The sequence below is a fragment of the Bombus terrestris genome, chromosome 12 (assembly GCF_910591885.1).
Source record: "Bombus terrestris chromosome 12, iyBomTerr1.2, whole genome shotgun sequence".
In the NCBI taxonomy this organism is placed as follows: domain Eukaryota; kingdom Metazoa; phylum Arthropoda; class Insecta; order Hymenoptera; family Apidae; genus Bombus; species Bombus terrestris.
Genome location: NC_063280.1, coordinates 8,790,702 through 8,811,306, shown reverse-complemented (window position 1 = coordinate 8,811,306; position 20,605 = coordinate 8,790,702). Strand labels below are relative to the sequence as shown.

The 20,605-nt window shown below is 36.9% G+C and overlaps 1 protein-coding gene across 2 annotated transcripts in view; it reads right to left on the bottom strand.

Annotated features, from left to right (window-relative positions):
* Positions 1 to 20,305, bottom strand: part of LOC100649346 — a 46,779-nt gene extending 26,474 nt beyond the window's left edge. For both annotated transcript variants that reach the window (XR_007225956.1, XM_003399702.4), the window contains exon 1: positions 19,943 to 20,305. The gene's annotated coding sequence lies outside the window, so the exon portion shown is untranslated. The remainder of the gene's footprint in view (positions 1 to 19,942) is intronic.
* Positions 20,306 to 20,605: the final 300 nt, after the last annotated feature.

Sequence of the window (20,605 nt, the reverse complement as noted above, 5' to 3'; positions counted from 1 at the left end):
AATCTCACGTAAATGTAATCTACTTAAATAATTCCATAACGGGATTTATATATTAGACGTAACGTAAATAATCTTTGAATGAAATTCACGAGCAATCTTAGCGGAGGAGATATGTATTGGGTTGGCAACTAAGTGATTGCGGCCTTTGTCATTAGGTGATAATGACAAAATCCGCGATCACTTAGTTGCCAAGCCAATAATTGTAAGATTTCGATACGTCGATCAGCCATGAAGAAGCAACGCGTTGAAAAGATTCCTCGTAAGAAAAGGCGTGCGTAATGGTTCGTCAGCAACGACGACACGTATTACGTCCGGAGGCAGTGAATAGAAATACCTAGGGTAAGCTAGAATTCGCAGCTGTTCCAAGTGATAGTGAAAGTGTCGAGGAGAAAGGAGAAGATAGGAGCAAGATAGCGCGGAAAACGTTTCAGGCACGCGCTCCACGTTGAAACACGATTTCAAGATCGACGGTGTAAGTCTCTGATTATTTTCTTTATAGAGAACGAATCTCTTTGAAGAACACGGTTAAATCAGATGAATTTCCTACGATAAATAAAATTATTCGAATATTTATTTCCCTTAAAGTAATTCGATTTCGCACAAAAATTTTCAATTATCGAGATTCTTAAAAGCTGTCGAAACAAAGAAGTTTTTCAATTATACCATAATATGTATATAACATGCCTTATTATATAATATAAATAATTAATATTATTAAGTAATAATTAACAAATAAAATAATTAAATATTTTTATATTAATAAATATATATTATATTTATATTATATAATAATAATATGATAATATAATATATAAATTACGCCTCCTTTTTCTCACATTTACGACGTTCTTAGCTATTTGAACCTTCAGCCACTGAGCGATAGAAGGATGATGTTTAATATCTTTCTCGATTGTAAGATATTCAAGGGCGTAATACCTTGACCTGACGTGATTCAGCTGTTTTCTCTAAACGCCGCTTCTAGGAGTCCAAGGAATTACAATTTGCTTCATTCCAAACGACACCGTATGACATATGGCTATTTTAATTGCGTAAATCGCACAGCTATTCGTTTTAACGCTGTACATTCGTCTATTTGATCAATCCATCGATTCGTTAAAACACTGTGTAACACGCTTGCTGAATTTCACGTTTGTTTTGTCTTGAAACTTATACTTTTATCCTCAGCGTCGAAGATAGCAAAGTGGTTTTCCCTGCCGCGGTTAAATAAATAAATCAAGTTAAACGAAGAATAGAAGTAGGACATTCGAAATCCCGTGGAAATCGAAATTTCCTCAGAGAAATTGAAACTTCACAACGAGAGAGAATCGATTACGATTCTTAACAATTATTACGACGAAGAAGTAATTACAGCGTAATCCATAATTCACATCGCGGAAACAGAGTCTCTCGGGTTTCTCGACGATTCAACGTCCACGAAGAGATAAAGTTGAAAGATTCTGCGAATGTTAACAATCGTGAGAAATTGTAGAAATTGTAGAAAAATGTAGGGCGGTAAAATGATCGATGAAATCTCGCGGAGATCCGTTTCGAGGTGGGATATCTCTTCCGAACGATTTCACCGACGAGTTTCAAGTTTGTCACCTATTTACGCGACGGAGTTGTATCGAGGTCCTTTTTACCCGTTTTTCTATAGACGTCCTTCGTCGATCGAGTCCCAGTTCCAACGCAATAGACGCCTCCGACTTGCAACTTTAACCTAATTACAATTTACACAACGTCGAGACCGATTTTCTTCTCCTTCCTACAGTTTTCCATTTATCGTTTTACTCCGATCACCTTTTCGGTCGTTCAGCAATTTTTCAATCGATGCTCCAACGATTTAACTCGAATTTTCCTTATCGATGATATTTATACGATAATTAAAAATCATCCGTGCAATTAAAACGAATGGGGTTCAGATAATTAACTGCTTCTAGACTAAACATTCGTAGCTAACGTTAAAGTGGTTTCCAACGATCGTATGGAATATTATTAGTTCGTTCGAGTTTGCTTGCTCGTTCCGTGCTTCTCGGTGCATATTATACGCACAGCAATACACGTAGAGCATAATTAGAATCGTCTTATTGCTCGCGTTATCAATATCTTATTCGTGAGAATTTATTTGCTATTTTTGGATTTTGTTGGATATTTACATGTGCAAGAATAAGGATCAGCCTAATATTGACTCGCGGTATTTAATTTTCAACTTTGCGACTACAGCTATTATTTACCAACTGGAAAAAGAACTATTGGATCAACGTGATTTGGCAATTAAATAATTTAACCGGTAATGTGTCTCTATATATTGTGTAAATTTATTCTTTCAGAGATCGATTCTGTCAACTTTTTTCTGTTCCTTCCTTTCCTTAATTGGACGGACGAGACGTTGATGTTTGGCTAACAGTCTGCTGCAGTCGGAAGAATATTTTTAGCTATACAAGACATTTCAAAGTACATAGCACGTTCTTTGTGATCAAATTAATGAACATTTCAAGAACGTTCGAAGTTCGCAAAACGCTGAAAGCGCGAGAAGTGTCTTCTACTAACAAAAAATCATGCAGCAGGTTTCGAAATTATATCTACGACAGAAACTTTCGAAAAAATTCACAGCAAGAGATCTTCCAACGAATCTTTGTTCAAGCTTCGTCTTTTTAATGCGAATTTGCATAAATATTCGCTGCCTGGTAATTACAAATTATAACGATGCTATATTAAACGATACTATATTGTTGCTGAAATAATTTACGATTCGAGATTATTTTTCTGAAAAAACAAACTAATTTTCTCGAAAGCCTTTCGTCTCCTGAGTCATCCTGTAAACGAATCGATTCGTCGCTCTTTGTTTCATTTTTTCTTCTGCTTTTTCTGTCGTCTTTGAATCGACGCTGATTCAAGGTGACCAAAATTAATATTCTTCGTGTTTAGACTTTTTTCCTCGGTCGAGCGAAACGGCAACAATTTGAATAGACGATAAATCACGGCACACTCGACGCGATTAAGCGATAGTAAAATATTCCTTCACGCCGGCTGAATTATGCGCGTTCTAAGTGAATCACGGCGTACAAGCGTTAAAGCGCTATGGAATCGTTAAGTTTACTTTATTAGCAGCGTTAAAGCGTCGTAACGCCACTACCCTCGAAGACGTTACCATTTTACGGCGCCAAAATAGTTGACAACTAGAACGTTTCGGGAAATAAGTTTCACTTTATGTTGCCTTTAACCGAGTCTTATTAAGAACAAAGGGATACAAATCACAAACGTTATCGTAACTAGCTATTGTTTCAAATTGAAGAAAGAAAAAGAAAAAAAGATTATCCAATTCTAATGTATTTCTATCTAAACTGTTTATTTTCCAATCGGTTCCTATCTATATATAATTTATTTAAAAATCGCCGCTAAATCAGTTCATCATAATTTATGTAAATTAATTCCTCGTCGTAGACAAGTATTTTCTTCAAATTTATTACTTCTGTAAGTATACCTGTTCTTTTTTTTCTCAATTTTTATTAATTATCATCAATTTACCTCTCATCGATCTTCGTGATCCTTATCGATCTACAACGTTCCGTTGCATTAAAAAACGAAAAATATCGTGGAATCTTTAATATTACTGTAGGTTCGACGTTTGTCATCTCATCGCGTTCCATTTCTGTGCCATCTTGTTATTTCTACGGGATCTGTGGTTTCTACACTCACAGATTGCCCCACTACGATACCATTGTTCATGATGAGGATCTTATTGCTCGTACGAGTTACCAATTGCCCATTGCCTGCCTTACATCTTTCTACTGTCTTATAGAATGACGTAATTTTACGTCAACCAGATATAGGTCATGAGAAGACGTAATTGTACGTGAGCGCCTGTGAATATAATGTAAAACAAACCGAAGGAACTAGATCAGAAAATTGAATCAACGATATAGAATGGAAGAACCGAATTAAAAATCAAAATGGTCGCATAGAATGGAGATTAAACGTTAGGTTAATAAAATAAAACAATAGGTCAGGCAATATGGAATAACATACGTTGCGTTATGTATCGGATTTATAAAACGAAATAAAAAAAAAAACTGGATGAAAATTTAAGTTAATGGAACAAAGTGAAAGAGTTAGATTGAATAAAAAAAAAAAAAGGAGAGAAGATTTATACGCGGCAAGCGAAAGCGTACGTGAAAATAAATCGTAACGAGATATGAACGATTTCGTTCGTCCAACTATAAACGTAATCGTAAATGATCGTTCCAAAGTTATGCAACGAAGGAACCTTTGAGAGCAGCAGACCTGTCCTCACCGATCGGCCGCTTGTTCACGCAACAGTCGCAAGAATCGACGCCACTTTCACCCACGATCTTGCGATTTCTTTCAGTTTCACGAGACGCGGTTAATTACAACGCCACAGTAAAATGAAACGATATCCTTCAATTTAATCGCTGTACCTTTCTTTAAATATCAATCAACAACTCTGATCAATTTCTTCCAGCTCGAATACTTTCTATAACAGATACCATACTAAACTGTTAAATTATGTTAAGCTGTACGCTGTATCTACCATAGCTCTGCGAGGTCTTTCTTTTATCTCGATCTCGCCTTTTTTTTTATTAGAACACCTAAGGTATTAAGGATCACCATGAAGTTACAGGAAATTCTCTTCTCTCTTAAAACAGAAATTTTATTACGATTTTGATCCAATTATCGATCCAATTATGTTTTTCTATCGTTAAGATATCATCTCAAGTTTGAAGAAACTATGGAGAAATTCTTATTGACACGCATGATCTCACGTCTTAACGTCGATGTTAAACGTCTTCTTAAAATATTACAAACTAATATTATTCTTGTTTGCTCAAAGCACAGATGAATCGAAATATAAATATATTGCAGAAATTAATAAATCGTAACAGGATTGACAAGATCACGAGGAATCTTCAAGAATATCCTTGGCTTGTCGTTAGCCCATCTTTTCGTCGAAAATCTTAATTAGAAATTGTAAGTTCTCTCTTGCTCTCTCTCTCTCTCTTTGGCTCAATATTCTCATTCTCTTCAAACTGGGCGTATACTTCTACGAACTGTTATACGCATGTACATATCATATCGCATAATCCGAGTAACCATTGAACTAGGTCAACCGGTATATGGCGAACAAATTGAGTTTGCATCGTGCAAAATCGAAGGACCTCCGTTCCATTAAGGATTCGTCCATACTGGATACAAAGCATAGTACGTTAACGCTGAGTTAAACATTGGCCAAGATTTTGCTTCGTTAACTGTCCGTTTCTATCCTCGTCTGTTCTTGAAATAAATTTTGTGAAAGCGTCCTTCGAAATTATGTACGTCGAATGAAAAGATATATCGGAGCTCCTTTGCACGATTGATTTAATAATAGCAATATTTCATTGGTATTAGCAAATTTTCTATTATGACGCTATCAAATTTACTGACAGGGATAGTGATTTATACGAATTATGAGTCACCTGATCGAGAAGATTTGATATGAAATTATAAAATTTCAAAGAAATGTAGTTTATAATTTATCAGCTTCTTAATATTCTGATATTGGTTGGTAAATTAACGTGCAAGAGGGTGAAGGTATAACGCGAACCACACCAGAGGAGAGAAATACTTGGAATTTCCTAGAAATACCTCCCTCTATAATTGGCCAGATAAGGTCACGTCCCGTGGCCACTTACTAACAAGACAGCACTGTACATATTTCAAAATAATAAAAAAAAAATATATATATATATAATCATTAGATTGTAGATATTTTATAAAATTTACATAAATGCATTTACATAGATATTATAAGCAATAAATTATTTTCGACGTCTCACGTATTTTTGCATATTCCGTGCTTTGTTTGGTATCTTTATTACCTTTTATTTCCTATAAATATCCACAGACTAATTGTTATTCTGCTGGTCGGAGGCGCAACGCTAATAATTTTTATAATCACAATCGCGCGAGTTTTCTACATATTTACATCTTTAAATTACCCACGAATGCGTAACAACCCGTTGTCTAATTACATGTAATCAAGGCCGTGCAACTTATAGTTATTTTAATTGCTCTAATCGTGTGCTAAATCGTACCAACTCCTCCCACGCGACGGTAAATCTACCTGGACAAACCTTAGTCCCCTTAGAAGCCTTAAAACACTCGCTGCAAGTATACTTTAACTTGTTCTTATGCCTGTATCCGTATCTTTAAACCCATATGTAACATATGTGCATATGTTAACAGTAACTTTCTCCTGCTTTGTCATCTCATATAGCGAAGGCATTTATTCTGCTTTTCGTTTAAATAAACAAACATGCACCGCAGGCAAGGCGAATGCGAGGTGTGGGAAAGGAGAGAACGAGAATGACGAGGGCGGTGGAGCGTCTCGAACGAACTACAAGCGAAGAATGGACTGGACTTTCGCTTGTAAGCACGGTCACCGAGTGTATCGGCAGATGGAATAATTGCATCGAAACGCGAGAAACGTGGAATCAGATTCCAGTTCTAGAAACCTGAACGAGCAGCTGAACAAACGGTAAACAGCAAGTGAACCCTTTCAGGAATGTTAGCATCTCGGAACGCGTTATGCTCGTAAAAAATTGAAACGATGATAAGAGGCTGCTTGAAGAGCGAATTCTTGTGTAACAACAACAACAGCGAGAGATTTTTCCTGACCCTTTTTTGCATCAGCCGCTGGTTACATGGGAGTAGAACTTTTTTATATCTTCATGAAATTTCTTAAATTTTGCATTTTGATGCCTCTGATGATGCTATGCTGCGCGTCAACAATGGTTACATCGTCAAAGATGATCATAGAAGTTGTATAACATACGATAAACGAAATAAACGAATGAAATAATAAAATTACATTTGTATTTCTATCTACATCCCAAGAAGGTCCAGTGACCCCGCGTAACTAGTAGTCAGCTTGAAAAAGAAGCCATAGAAATCTCTTACTTTTATTATCGTTACCAGGAATGCCAGGATTCTGGAAGAAGATTCTAGAGATAGGCAAGGAACTAATTGTACGCCGAAGATAGATGTATGATAGTATACGACAAGTTAAGTAAAAGAATAACGTATACAGATGAACAAAAATAAGGATATATGTTTAACTTGTACCACCAGATGTAAGAGAGGATATACATGTATGGAATGGATAGATGTTTGCACCCGCTAAGATCCACATAGAAACACATAGATACACATATACGTAAGCCAATTCCTTTTTCCAGGCTGTCATGTGGAAAAATAAATAAATATTTTCTTCTTTTCGAGACACGAACGCAGAATTGAAAATTTTGAAAGGACGACAAATTATCAGTACGTAGGTTGAACCCGTGAAAGTGGTGTAAAGTGGTAGCCTAACGGGAAGTGATAGCCTGATCCTTCCTTTTTCCTTTTTTTTCGTTCCGTTTCCTCGATCTTGGTTTCGTAGCTGTCTGAGGTGAGGCTACGAGAAATCATCGTGTAGGATAGTTATTAGTCGAGGAATAACGAATGGCAATTGAATTTCGAAGGGATCCAGACGAGGCGCTCGACTCGACCCACATTCCATCGCAGGTGCAAGGACACCACCAAGTGGGTCACAAAAGATCGGACGCTGATGTTTTCGTCCTCCTTTGTTGGATTTTTATGGTTAACAACGGTGTATTTACGGCTGACTTTGAAGGCTGACGACGAAGATGAGATTTGCTAAAGATGACGGTATACTTGGTGGATCGTTTCTAATTTGCAACATGCTAGATAGAGTATCTAATCTTTTTACGCCGAAGAAAATAATTTCGTAAGAAGGTTGATTATTTCTTTCCGTTTATATAAACTATAACCTCTGATGCTTCGATACGTAAATGTTAATCTACATTATAAATTAGATTACAAATGTTTATGCAATTTCATAAACGTAACTAAAGAGATCGAACATAGATACAAGCTTTTGTCACTTATTATGTGTAGATATTGTAACGAGTGATTTATCTCGGATATTTTATATATTTCTGCAGATTCCGTGGATTCTTGCTACTTCAAATTTCGTCTAATGACTAGAAACAGAATTAATTAGAGAATGACAGCTTTCTGGAAAATAGCCTCTTATCGAAAATGGTATACGTTAGCTGGAAACATAATTTCTTACAATTCGAATGAATCGGAATTAAATTCAAATGTTCGACTTTGAATTTCCAAATTAAGATATACATTGGAATTTTTACGACGTGTTGTAAACATTGATACAGAATGCTGCAGACGGTTGATCGTTATTTAACAGCATCAAATTAAATATGGAAAAGAGAAACATGTGCCTGCGAGTAGCCGTTTCTTTCGTCACTTCGTAACATCTTTTTCTCTCATTTGCATTAATAACAGACTTCTAAAATCCGTACGAAATCTCGTTTAATACTTCGCAATAAATTTCAGAACACGATAGATAGATAAGACAGAATCTTCATTAAAGTTTCCTCTCTTTCGATCTCTTACGTAATGCGCGATTCGTCTGGAATCCTATTAAAATTTGGCAACGTTAGAATAAAAATACGTTATATCGACAAATTTTACGAAATATACAGTCGAATGAAGAAACAAGCCTCATTTATTTCGATTAATCGACGTCGCTTCGTATTACAAGGAAAATAATAGATGCACAACGTTCTTCTCTTTTATATTATTTTATCGAATTGCGTACGATCCATCTTGTTCTACTATTACAAAATCATTCCTTATAAAACGAAAGAAACTTCTGCGACAACCTAATATGTCTGTTTCATAAGAGCACAAAATGAATTTTATTTCCAACTTGAACTGAAATTTCAGTGGACCGAAAGTCGAATTTTGTTACGTAGACTAAAGTATTTTGCGCGCGATTTTCATCTCGAAGTTAACGAGATTCAAAATTAAACATTCAAAACGAAGAAATATAAACTGACGAAGGAGATGCGAGTATAAATTCGAATACCTACGTTTAACATGCAAAGAGTAAATAGTCGAAGTTCTCCGATTTACACGTTCGATGTTAAATATTTCAGTAAAAATACCCAAATACGCACATGCGAGGCAAAACACTGAAACTGAAATTCCTAAATTCGCCAACGATCCAGACTGATTAAAATTCAATGTCAAGATGAACTGTACGCGTCAGGCTTCCCCCTCAAATCTCCAAGAATGCATCGATGCACCAAACCAGATCCACGTCCGCTATGTCTTTCTACGTCGTCTGCGTGAGTGGTGCGACAAAAACTTCACGGTAGACGTTACAACTATTAATAAACAGCGGCGAAGAAACGCGAAAGCACGTTGGACGAAGGACGAAGGATGAAATTTCTCAGAAAAATGATCTTAACTGACCGTGGAGCAGAAAAAAAATACCGGTGCGCATTTCGATCGTGACATTTTCCACGTGTCGTAACTCGTTATGTTGAAAAAAAAAAGGAAGAAAAAATAAAAACCGCGTAGGACGACAGTCACTCGAATTAATTTAGTTGGCGTTTATCGATGGAACAATGAGGAACGGTTTTGAGCCTTGAAAAATACCCGCTGCTATTTCCAACGTTCAAACGCAGCTGCTTTAACGTTGCACGATTGATGTAGAGCCTCCTTTTTGTTTCAGTTGGTACACTTGGCGGCAGATTATTACAATTTCTCTGGCGCTATTCGGCTCACGCGCAAGAATAGATCGCTCTCTAAAAACTGCTTTCGTTCTCGGAAAAGAATGTCCTCGGCCTATATAACGTTCAAGGATCGATGTTTTGGGATCGATTCTGCTTCTTCGGGAATATTAGGCGTACACGATGTTATATATCGTTGGTATCATCGCGATATTTTCTGATTTTCTTTGTCGGACGTTTCTTATAGAAGAGAACTGTAGGAGGAGACTCGGGAACTTTAAACGTATACAAATAAAGTAAAGGATAAAAGAACATTGCTAACCGATTTATTTTTTTCTTATTTATTGATTTATTCTTTTCTTTTTAGAAAAATGAACTGTAAGAGGTAATTTAGAAAAGTGAAGTACGCGTGCCTGAGACAAATATAATGGAAAATCGTTAACGATTCTCTTTAACTTTTTCGAACCGTTGCACTTTTAAATGTTAAATATCTGGTTGCGATTGCATTTTTAAGATTAATATCTTGTCTATATTTGGATATGTAAATGCACGAATACGGTGTAGAGTTTCTGTATCATCCAGCCAAGATTGTTTGCTGATAATCGTACGAGGGACAGATTAAGCTTAACGAAATCACGAGCAATTACTTAATTGGCAGAATAACCTTGATTGCACGGGCCTTGTTTTTGTCTTTCCTGCCGTTGCACGTACAGAAAATCACGCGATTCCATATTAAATGAAAAAAGAGAAATGAAGCATAATGACGACCTTCAAATGTTGAAAACTCCTCCAATTACGAGACAATCACGAATGTAACGCAACGCGTTCGACCTCGATCTAAAATCTAAAATATTGTACAATGATTTTAATAACGCTCGAGTGATAACTTGCAGCATTTTGGCATTCATGCGGATTATACAATTCTTATACGCGTAATTTCCCATATTTGTAACATCGGATTTGCTTTCGTTCATAAAACATATCTATTGAAACGTTGGAACGATTGCAGTAGAATTTGTATTCCTCGCAAAGGATGAATCACGTCTTCATACAACTCGAGAAGCTGTTACTCGAACGATCTTAATTATCGTCTTTAACGTGCGTTAACTGGCAGATTGTAGCAAACCCTGTCTTGTACGGTTCGATGGCATAAAGAAGAGTAATCGCTCGTAACATCACTTTCTCCATTGGTAAACGAGCGATGAAACTAACTAATGAGACTTCATATTCTATAGTAGCTCGTACTATGTAAGTATAGCGAGATAGCAAATTATAGCATCAAATAGCGAGGTGAATTGAAGATTGTACATTTTACAAGAAGGACTAATGACTCACGCGATGTGACTGAAATTTTAGACGCTCGCTATCTTAAATTCCTGCCAATTTGTTCGTTCCAATTCAACGTGTAAGCTTTGATTTTATCAGTATGTTATTTAATCTTCTGATGGTGTAATAAAATAACAAAGAATATAAACCGATCGATTTAGAGAACAATTTTGCCGTATTTTCCATGTCGAATAGAAATAACATGGCTTCGATCATTCGTACAAAATAAATACTAATACTTTCATAGGAAATAAATGAATAATTTCCTGTCTAGTTAAATTGTCTAATGATTGTCTAGCTAATTAAATCTAGCATTACTTATACATTACTATACATACTAAAGAGTTGAGATTTAGCAGCAAGTTATAATAGAAAATTAATTCACGATCCGATATATTCGTTGCGTAACAAAATTTCTAGCAATCTATACGTGTTTCTCCGAACAGATTTTTCAGATATTCAACGTCCCAAATATGGCAGTACCTATTGTCTTCCTCCACTTTGTTCCTCGAAGCCACTTTGAAATCGTGAAACTCTATATAGCCGAGTCAAGCGACAAACAAGCGAAACAAGAAAATTTCACTTTGAAATTGTACAGAGGTATGTAGGTTGCCTTTGACTGAATGTTGAAATTGGTCGAAAAAAGGCTGTCTTTATGGGCCAACGAGCTACGTTTCTTCGTTAATTTCAAAGCAGGAGAATTGACCTTTATAGGCGAGGCACTTTCAATGTGGCTGATCACGAACGCTCGTGTTCTACTGTTCTCCACTCTCAGACCATAGTTACGATATAGTCCGATCGTTCTCCCTCTATCTCTCCTAGTTCACGAATAGCGACTATCTGATCGTCGAATTTATTTAGAAACGAATTTTGAAACTCATTTCCCACGATTAATAATTAAATTTAATTAGTCTGGATGCTCGGTAGAAAATTAATTGCGAGCCAGGAACGAGAGATCGTACCGTGGAATTGGAAATTTTACTCTTAAGTATTTTCCACTGAGCTTGTTTATCAATTTTGTTACACGCCGATTTGCTTTAGAAACGAACCTTTGAAACGAATTTCCACGATTTTTGATCGAATTTCATTTGTCTGGACGCTTAATCAAAAATTCAAAAAAATGCGGGATGTAAAACTGAGTATTAAAAAAATAATTCTCTGGGCTGGTATAATAAAAAATAAAAGTATCTATATTTAATTACTCGTTGATCTACAAGTTTCTGCACGAATGCTTCGCTAGCTGAGAATTAAAAATAAAATAATAGGAAAAGGCAACGGAAACTACATCGATAACTCGATCGGTGGCTAATTAAATTAATTAATTAACTAAATCGATCGGTAACTTCAATTTCAACCAACGGAGACTGCAAAGTAGAAAGTGATCGAGGAACAATTCGACAAAGCAATCTAATCTATTCCCGATAATCTCAATTTCCTGTCTGGTAAATCCAATCTTTAACGATGATCATCCTTCTTAATGGTCCCCTTTTCCTCCTCAAAATTACCCAGTTCCAACCGACGATGGTTAATTTTACGTTCGATTCAACATCACGGCGTACTTGTACCGAGCTGTAGACGAAAACCACGAAACGAGATGATACGATAGAAAGTATGAAAAGACGGAAGCGGTGACACTGCTGCAACTAGACACACGGTGAGCCTCGCAATCAGATTTTCATCGTGGCCGCGAGCATATTGAATCGACAGGAAAAAAGTCTAGTATCCTTTCTAATCGGACCCACCAGGCACAATAGCAGAATGTTTCAAGACGAGATTAAAGTCTGCAACTCGGTTCGACTCGTGATCGCGACTGAATAAACGACCGAAAAAATTAAATATTTTATCTTTATGAAACCTATCTCTATAAACGGAAGTACATCCTGGATGGAGAGGTTGGTTTATTTCTTTTCTTTTTCGTGGTGAATGGCAATACATTTTTTTTTTTTTTTTTTTAAGTCAGACAAATCTTGCGAATCATGTGTAGTTACGTAATAGCAAATTTGTTGCAGATAGTATGAAAATATACGGTTGTCGAAAAATTAGATTCTACAGGAGGAATGTTTAACGCTCGTTTAATTTAGCTTCGTACGAGATCGATCGTAGAAAGATCGATGACTCGTTTCACATTTATTATCCTTAATTTCGTGTTCTACCGTGTCTTTCTTTTCCAACACCCCCTTTGCGATATATTACGAACGTATTACGCCCTCGAACGTTACGCCCACGCAATGGCCCTACGAGAATAGAAAAAGGAAAGAGAAGGAGGAACGCAGTTAACATATAACACGAGGGTCATTCGAGGAAATCTTTGAACACGGCAACTCTATATTTATAACTGATTCACGCACGCACGTACTGTTATTATAGCGATACGATAAAATCGATTCGGAATTGCAAACTACCCACCAGATCCGCCCCCCTTCCAATGTAAATACAGATGTGCGAGTAACAAGATGCAACGCTCTAAAAGACTATTGCTTTCATAAAGAAATAGTTGAAAAGTATGCGTAATGAGCACTGAGAAACGAATTTGTCTTTCTGCGTACGATTTCTTTCAATAAGATACTTTTCAGTCAGGGATTCTTATTTCCAGTAATATTATGATAGGTCGTTATCGCTTCGTTGGAAACGAATCACAATTAACAAACGAAATACGAAAATTGTTTGATGACGTCATCTCTATCTCGATCTGAAGTTTGATTTTTTGATTCAAATTGCTATATTGCTAATTGTTATATTCTGACCGTATCTTGCCCTCGCACGTGGTTCTTGCTCTTACGGAAACCAGGAGATCAGATTAAAGAAACCTGACCAACCTTAACGGAACACCTTTCCCACGTCGTTCATTCACAAAATACGAACTTCAAGATATCAACACGAAAAACACGAGTTCTATTTGTTGAAACGAAACTTGGCTTATCGTTTGCTATAACAACAACAAATTATAGACAGTGGGAAGAATCAATGAACTGGTCATCTGGTTGTTATAATCAGGGATAACGTCGTTAATCGCCTATTATTATGATAATGAGTGAATCCCAAAAGGAAATTAGTTAAAGTTAAGCAAAAGCGAAATTAGAAGTGAAAACAGTTAAAAACAATCCGCCTGTGGTAATCAAACTACGACTGCTGATATCGAGCATGACACTTGAGCAATAGATAAGAGAGAAAGGACAAGAGTTCGCAGCAAATTCGTACCAGAAGTTTCCTTCGAAACTTGCTATTATCCGTAGCGTAGCTCGTATCTTTCACACGTTTCATGGAGCGACGAACTTCGAAATGCGTCGTAACTACGAGAGTTACATTCAGGAGTTAAGAGACACGAACAAGCGACGTGCAACGCTTGATGCCTTTTTCAAATAAATTTGTCATATTATTTTCGAAAACGATTGTCCGATTGTACGAACGTAGCGCCGTATTAAGCGTGTACATTTCGCGAGAGATATAAGTCGTACAGATATCGTATCGAATTCGACAATGGGAACTTTCCATCCTCTGTGTATTTGATGTATTTTTGTGTTATCAGCCGGTTGTTCTTATCGAGAGTTGCAAGAAATGCCAAAGCGATCGTAATAAGCGGATTCCGCTGTAACTGGAATTCTACCCTAAGTAGTTCAAGTTCGTTATATCTCGATCGTTGCTTTTTCCCCTTGCTTAACTGATCCGCCCCAATAATTCAACTACTAAACTTCCGTAGAAGTAAAATCAAAGTTTCAACGGTCGATTCTACCCCCGTGCAGCCAGCGAGAACGGGGTGGTTATGGGGCCGTTTATTCCGCGCGGACTGTTCTAAAAATAGGAAGACAGAGAGCGTTGGTGAATCGCGTGTATGACTGAGTCAGAGAAGGGGATAGTTAACGTATAAAAGAGAGAGAGAGAGAGAGAGAGAGAGAGAGAGAGAAAGGGAAATAGAGGGTGGTAATCCGATGACGAGGAAACAGAGACGAAGAAGGGTCAGGGCAAGGGTGAGCGAAGGGTGGGAGAATGGGTGGGTGGAAGACTCAGCCAGCCACGAACGATTGAAATACTCGGCTGCGAGGGTGTAAAGGGGCGTCAGCAGTGACGTGGTGACGATAGCGAATAGTGGGGGTAGCCCGGCGATGCGATATGGTGTATAGCGATGGCTTCGAGCCAACTTCCTGGCATGACTCATATCAATCCCTAGAGAAGATTACGTTCGTTACGGAAAACACGTTGTTCGTCCATACGTAACCATATTATTTATTTGAATTTCTTGAAGGTGCATCAAACTGACCGCAGCAATCTCTTAAATGTCAATATCTCTTTAAAATGTCACGATTAAAAAGCGTAATAAAAATTAGACACAAGTAAAATTAGATGTCTTACCGTTGTTCAATACGAGACGAGAAGTAGAAGAAAAAGTTATTAAACGCGTGATTGGGAGATAAGAAATAGGAGAAGCATAGGAGGATCAAGACAAGGAATAATTATTTCCCTTATTTTTCGTTTATATCTGTTCAGAGTGTATTTAGAAGCGTCGGAGAAGACAGATGATATTGGAAAATGTTTTGCAATCTGCGCGAGAAATATCGTACACGTACGTGGCCTCGGTTAAACAAAAGCTCGATGCATATGTATAAGTCTCAAAAGGTTTATTCAGATGGAAATGAAACACTGTCTTTCTTCGTATTTCTTTCACTCTATCCAGAACTGTGTCTGTTATTCGTTTTATAATATACATGTGTCAGTACGTTGCGCAGATATTACAGACTTTTTAATCATTTGAAAATAATATCGCGAAGAGTGAACTGGCGAGTGAATCGAGCAAGTAGATTCGATCGCTCGTAGTAAGACAGTTTTGGCTCATAGAGTCTTCTAACACTTTACGAATTCGTCGTTGAGAGTTTGGCAGCGTTTTATAATTTTACTGTATCGATAAATAATGCGAGATGATAATCTGATTTTTCTAGATTAATTTTTCTATTGATATATTTTACCTATAGTCCGACTAAAATGCTTTTATCGCTAATAAACAATAGGAAGGGATTGAAAATTGTATACGAGAGAATCAAGCTTTGAAATCACGAGATCACCATCTTCATCGTTAGTAGCGATGGTAGCGGAGGTGGTGCTGGAAAGTTCTTGCAACCATGCGCCAACGAGGATGATCCCGTAGGTGGTGAACGTGGTAGTGATATCAACATGGTAGCAGAACATTGATTCTCAACTTGCTACTTTGTACTTTACCGAGTGGATACAACTATCAATTCGCTTTTATTACTCATTTCGTTACTATACGAATTGGTGAAAAACTAGCAATTTACTAATTTTAAACGAAATGAAATTCCTTTTATATGTCAGGTAATATAAACTTAATTAAGAAAATAATCTCTATTATATTCGGCTATCTCGCGTGAAATTATGCAGGCGAAACTAAAAATAAGACGAAACGATATTTGAACTACAAATGATTACTAAAACTAAAGTGAATTAAAAAAATTAATTTACACGCTTACTTCATAATTATATTATAATTATTAAGTTAATATATGATCGATTAGAGTAACTAATTAATATTGTTAAATATTGATCGCTAAGAATTATTTATAATTTGGCTCGTAAACGACCTACTAAATTATTTGAACATCGATACAGAGAATAAGGGATTAACGAGAGCACTCGAAATACTCGGAATCTCGGATTTAATCTAATTCGCGAAGAAGCATCGGATTATTCCATTAGCATTATAAGTACCTCTTATTCCTCTGCGCTACGTTTCAGTTGAAAGCTGATGTTTAAATGCCTAGCCCTATTGAAAGCTACCTGTTACGTATATCGTTCGGATAAACGATAAACGCAAAGAAAAAAAGGAAGAGAAGAGACAATCGAAGAGAACGAGATTTCCTACCGAAGGATAATTCTTCTCAGTCGTGATACGATATTGAACAGAGACTAACAGAAGCCCTTCTTAACCTAGTATGCAAATAGAATCTGCAAATGTAATCTATAATCTCGTTCGTACTGTCCGCCCGTGTGATTCTCTGAATACCTTCGAATAATATTAAACAGGCTCGTGACTAGGAATCGTCACGATGGGACTCTACCAAAGGAAATTTCCATTGACGGAGAATTATTGCTTAGAGAAAACTTATTCACAGAATGTATGTATAAAGAATGTAAGTTTAGAAGAAGATTGCAGAAATAAGAGAGACGTTAAAATCTCAAATTCTCAATTGCTCAAATTCTTTAACTTTCAAATTACTAAATTTTGAAATTCGTAAATTTTCGAATTTTTTACTTCAACAAAATTTGAATAATCTCAATCGTTGAATCTCGAAATTCTTTTAGTTCTTAAATCTCGGAAATTTGTAGTTTCACAAATTTTTCGGTTCACGAATTATCAAATCTTTGGAATTCTCAAGCGATCGAACATCCGAATCTCCGATTGCTCGAGCTTTCAAAGTTAATCTAATTTCTAGTCGACTCGGAGGTTTGTTTCTAATTTCTTCTTGAAGAAAATTGCCTGCGAAGATCTACGAATTACGTACACTTAACACAGCGAAGACTAAAAGTTTATGTGCGAAACGTTACGATCCATAGCACGTTTGGTTCGTAAAGGTAATTTGACAAATTACCGCGCGGTAATGACCCGATTCGCTGGCTTCGCACTAACAGCTTGTTAACAAAGTTGCATTTTCAAACCGACCGAATCGGCTTCGTGAAAATCATAAACAAGACATTTCCATTAAATTCTGAAAAGACGATGTGCCTTCGTTTCCCAATTTCATTTCCACGAAACAACCTTTAAATTCACTTTCCATAATAATTATTCCATTTTCAAATCTTCAAATGATCAAATGTTTAAGCATCCAAATTTTAAAAATCGTTTTAAATCCTATTTTTAAATTTATAATTATCTCTTAGAAATTCGTTAATTTATAATTATAATGAACTACGAGTAATATAAAGAAGCTGATAGTTTTCTTATAAATGCACGACAATATATAAATTAATCGAATAATAGTATATACAATAGATTAGTTCATTTATTAAAAAAATTATCAACTTTTCCGTATACTTATAATGGTCGATTTCAATACGTTGGTCTTTCTATACATGAATATATATGTATATATACGTATAACGTAGGACTAAATTCCATGACGTCATCAAGCGCCAAGGAGAAGGAATTCTACCAAGAAAGGAGAAGGAATTTGAGAATCACTGCAACAGAGATAGCCACTAATGGGTAAAATAGTGGTGGTGGCACCGATAGTGGGGATAAAGGGTTGTGGAGGTTGCTCGTCAGTGGTGGTACGCAGAGGCAACGTGCTAGCCGTGTGAGGGGAAGCAGCCATGAATGAAAGTAGCGCGTATCGATTTACCCGCGCCGCCCTAGATAAAATATGGTAAATAGTGAGCCGAAATGGGCTACGAACGAAGAACGTCATCGCGCATAACGCCACTTATTTGTCCAGCTATCAAGTATTTTCCTCCATATTCGATTATACATAAAGGCCACAGTTCGAATTTTAATACGTATCATACATACGAACATAGCAAAATCATCCATGGGAAAAGTGTAGAACAGAACCAGATCATGATAGGAAAAAATGAATAGCAGATTCTTTTGCAAGAATACTCAGGGCGAACATCTTAATGCATATTCCGCAAGTTAAACAGACTGTTAGTATATGGATATGAAGAAGAATTTTATATAATTGTTGAATTCCTGCATAAAAGAATATCGTTCGATTCATATTGAACGGTCGCTATTACTCTGCCAGTATGAACGATACGTCCATATTTAAGCTACTTTTACTTCTGAATAATTTACATGGTTCGCGTAGTACACAGGAATTACGTATCACGTTAAAGTCATACGTCATACGTGTGCTACGTACATCACACACGCGCAGCACTGTAATAAAAAGTAATTCAAGGTGGACGCTCATGACTGCAAGCAAATGCGACTAACTTTTACGCAGTTGACAAATTGACCGATAGTAATCGTTAAACCGGCTACGAATTTTCACGTCTCAATCTCGCTCACGTTTCAAGAAACGAAAAATTTCAAGAGAAACTTCAGCAAAGGGATTGAAACGAGAAATTCTTGTGCATTAACAACTTTTTCATAATTCTTCAAAACTGAAGAAATTTTTGGACGATCGAAAAGCAGAAATATAACCTGAAACAGTAACTATTTTATTCTTACTTCGATATTGATATACTGCCGGTATAGCTTTATAGAATCGTAAAAAGGTTTGCATTATTTTAATCGAGCATAAAGTCGAACTATACATAGATTGTAAAGCGAAATGGAAATTTGCAAAACGTTTTACTAGACTTAGGAAATGTGGACTTCGATGTAACACAGATCAATGGAACGATCGCAGCGCTATACGTACTTATGTCACTACCTAAAATTATTGTCCTGGGGTGCCGCCATTACCCATTCATGCGATTTGTCCGAGTTCCTTGCGCGTCAATGGCACCGAAATCTACCATTCAAAAGAACGCCCAGCCCCTTTACGATAACGCACAACATCGGGCTCCGACTATTGCTCGAATTCAACGAAAATAATAGACAGAAACACACCATTCCTGAGTCACTGATCTCGTGAAACATTTCCTAGATGCCCCTATACGCTATGTGATGCACCAACAGATTGCAGATGCATCCTACCACACGATATACATATAATTAACCATAAAAAGTTTTTTTAAATTAGCTAACCTAAAAATACCATGAATTTGTATAATCTAAAGATTAACTGAATACCTTTTTAAAACACATTTCTTCGTTAAATCTGTCAACATGACGTTTGAAACGTCACTGTGACATCCATCGAAAAGCAAACTAATCAACGTCGATCTTAGATATCGAAACATTCTATTAATCGTTTAATGAAGCTTGTATACCTGCTTTATTTGCAATGTAGCATCGAATAGCAAAAAAGAAAAGCACCTAACGAAATAGAACGCAACCCTTGTTACGAAATCTGGCAAGCAACGGCATACATTGACGAAGGATGAAAAATCAGAAGATGTACGCGTACCTGGGTCATGACAGGGGTGGTATCTTCATGTTCCCATGGAGGCTCAACACAGTTGATCGTCAATGCGGTAATATATCCCGGTGTCGTCGGACGAGAACGATTCCACTGCAATGGTTCGCCACCACTTCCACGCCATAACACGTCAGAAACGCGCGACGAGTTACTCACATGACATGTCGCATCGGCAGGATTAAACCGATGAACCGTTTGATAAGCGGTTCGATTGGCGTTCGACACGCGACACGAGAAAAATTTGCGCGACCGGAGTGCGGCGAGCACGTTTTCGTTTACAAGGTAAAACCGACTGTCCCTCCAGCAGCCCCGCGTTAGACGGTGGCTGCGGGATTGTTGGGGGTTGGGAACGACCGAACGGGAACAAGGAAGAGGTTAAACAAAGAAAGGCATAGCGCGAGTGAGATGGACAATAAATAATTTGGGGGTGTGACGCGCCGCGGCGCCACATTCGAACCTCGCTCGCGTAATCATCCAATAATTTGAAAAATATTGTCGTTCGACTGCGGATTTTTACACATTTATGGGGAACTTAAAAAAGCAAAAAAGTACAGAATTTGTATAATACGCAAAAGAATGTAGTATGCGAAGTTTTATTGTTTTAGCATCTATGGTAAACACTTGATGGTATGGCACTTTGATAAACTACCG